Source organism: Meles meles, chromosome 16 (assembly GCF_922984935.1).
Source record: "Meles meles chromosome 16, mMelMel3.1 paternal haplotype, whole genome shotgun sequence".
In the NCBI taxonomy this organism is placed as follows: Eukaryota; Metazoa; Chordata; class Mammalia; order Carnivora; family Mustelidae; genus Meles; species Meles meles.
The window spans coordinates 54,743,672-54,746,857 of record NC_060081.1 but is presented as its reverse complement, the minus strand read 5'-3'; positions in this window follow the sequence as shown (position 1 = coordinate 54,746,857).

Genomic DNA, 3,186 nt, shown 5'->3' with positions numbered 1-3,186 from the left:
CTGCTTTATGACCTGTTTTATGAGCACGACCTAGCGGCTTCCACGTTACCATGGGAACCAGCCTGGTGCGGACTCCCGGCAGCTCCATCTGGGATTGGCAATTTTAAGTCAGGAGCTGATCCTGGGGGGTGGTGGGGATCCAAAGGTTGGGGTCTATGGGGTCCCTGAGATGCATAGTGCCTGCCTGTCCCTTCGCTCTGCTTCAGATTCCAGGTACCTAGGAGCTCAGGGCCTCAGAGCTGGGAGATCATGGGGCTCCTGGAGTCCTAGGGAGGACTGAAGTTGACTGGGAAATGAGATGGGCCACTGTGTGGGGGCACGGACAGCCAACAGATCTAGATGGGTAGACCCACATGCTCAGACACACACACAGACACAAGGACAGCCAACATGAAAGTCCTCCCATGGTATACATAGACACACACACATACACACACACACACACACACACACACACAGGAACAGAGATATGCACACAGCAGCCCCCAGGAACGATGCAGAAACCCAGAAGGATGCTCAGGTGTCCAGAGACATACCCCGAGAACACCTGAGCTCCCAGAGACACATGTAGACTCACACAGAGACATACAAAAGGACATACAGACATGTACCCCTCACCAGCTGTGTGATCTAGGTACATTGCCTGACCTCTCCAAGACTCAGTCTTATCACCTGTCAAATGGGCACCATCATACCCCGCTCATGAAGACAGAGAAGGAGTAATGAGAAAAATGTCTACAAGTTCTTCGATGCCTTCACTCATCCACTCAACTAATATATGTATGGCTCACCTACTATGTGCAAGGCATCTCTGCTGAGCTGCAAGAAGTGGGCTAACAAGGGCCTGCCCTCAAGAAACTTGCAGTCTAGTTGGGGAGATAAACACAAACAAAACAATTTTGAATCGTGAGACCTGCCGTGAAGATAATAAAACAAAATAAGTGATGCGGTAGAGAGAGAGATTAGGGTAGTCAGGAGGCTTCTCCAAGAGGAGGCGCTATGAGCCCGAATTGGATGATGGAGCTGGACATGGAAGGGTGTAGAGAAGAGCATTCCAACAGCAGGAACAGTGGGCGCAAAGGCCCTGAGGTCAGAGCCAAGTGCCCCTAGAGCACCAAAGAGGACAGTGCAGCTGCAGCAGAGGGTGAGGGGTGCATGATGAGTCCAAAGGTAACCAGGGACCAGATCAGGTAGGACCTTTCAGGCCAAGTTAGGAGCTCTGGGTTTCCTTCCACATGAGATGGGACCCACAAAAGGGTCAGGAGATGACCTTGTCAGAATTGCATTTGAGTAGGATCACTTTGGCTGCTGAGAGAAAACTGCCTGGATGGGGCAGGACTGGACTTGGGAAGACCAGAGTGGACAACAGGGCAGCATCCAGGGGAAAGACGACTGAGGGCTGGACCAGGGCGCTGACAATGGCAGTGGACTGAGATGGTCCACAAATTCGTGCACTCGTTGCATTTTTGTTGAGCTCCTACACTGTGGCAGGTACTGTTCTAGGCACTGGAGACAGGGCAGCAAACCAAACAGAAATCCCTGCCCTCGTGGGGTGTATGATCTCGAGGGAAGAGAAAGGCAAATGAGTAAATAAATTATAGCAGAATGATCGGTAGGTGATGAATGGTACGGAGTGTATGCAGAGAAACAAAGCAGGGAAGGGAGGAGTGGGGGTGGGTGCAGAAAGTCTTCATGGAAAAGTGACATTGGAGTGAAGATCTTAAAGAAGTGCAGGAGTGAAATCAGGGTTCAGAGAGTTCCAGGCAGAGGGAACAGCAAGTGCAAAGTCCCTGAGGCAGGATCATAGCTGGGGTGTTTAAGGAGAGCAAGGAGGTCCATGTGACTGTGGTGAAGTGAGATAGGGTGAAGGGAAGAGAGGGAAGGAGAGAGGAGGAAGAAGGGAGAAGGAATGATGGCAGGGAGAGAGGGTCCTGGATCTTCATAGGAGGAAGGGGAGCCAGTGGAAGAGGGTAAGAGCTCCAGGTCGAGCCTTGCCCATCCCCATTGGCCCAGGGAGACCTGACTCAAGGAAGCAGAAATTCCTCCTTTTATCCCCAAACCTTTATCAGCCAAAAATTAAAAAAAAAAAAAAAGAAGGGGAGGGAGGGGGAGGAGGAAGAAAATGTCCCTTGGAAAGGAAGCCACTGCAACTGTGCCCTCCCTTAGGACAGACTCCCGGCAGGTCGGAAGGGACTTCTTCCCGTGACTCTGTCACAATTCCTGCTGCCCACAGGTGCAAAGGGGAGGTGGTGGGGAGGGTGGGGGTGGCAAACAGAGCTTCAGAGTCAGGATGGCCTGTGTCTAGCACTTTCTCCCAGTGTGACTGGGACAGGTCACCCCGGAGCACCTGCTGGTGGCCTGACAATACCCTCCTCCCTGGGATAGCGGGATGGAATTGGGAGTGTGTAGGACAGAACTTAGGGAAGGCTGGTTTCCCCCATTCATTTTCCTGAGCAGGTATCTTAAGGGGGCCTGTGGCTGGGGGAGGGGTGGTGCCCTCAGACAGGTCTGGCAGGGTCTCAGGAGTCACAGAAAGGAGTGCATGGCCATTGGTGACTGGTGACAGGGCTCCTAATCCTATTTATAGACACCCCAGCCCTGATGCAGGGGAGCAGATGGTCTGCAGAGTTGAGCCCCCTCAGCTTCCAGGGACAGAACGGATTTCCCAGGCAACAGGCCATTCATCAGGGTGCTGCCTCCCACATCTCTCCAGGCCCTGGGGTGCCCTGGGATAGATTTCAGGCTCGTTCGTGTCTTGACACTGACACAGTGAGCTCTCCTGCTGCCCAGCCCTGCCTGACAGGAGTGGGGACCCCGAGGGGCGATTAGCAGTGACATGGTACTGCCCCACAACTCAGTCACCTCAAGGCAGGCCTGGGTTCAGACAGCTGGCTGAAGAGTACCCATCTCTGCCCAAGCCTCATTCTTCTGTGTCCCATGGAGATCAGAAGCCCTTTCCCCCCTGACACGCAGGGCCAAGAGAAGGTAGATTCAAGCACGGAAGTCAGAGTGGCCGGAATCATGAAGGGGACAGGGAGCCCTCCGTGTGCCACCCAAGAGGGGTCTGAGGACAGCGTGAGTGAGGAGCAGCCTGCCCCTCTCCCTGCTTCTGCCCTCCCCTGCGGCCCCTCTCCCCATAGCCCTGGGATGCCCATTGCCAAATGTCAGATCGGAGAACAGCCGTGG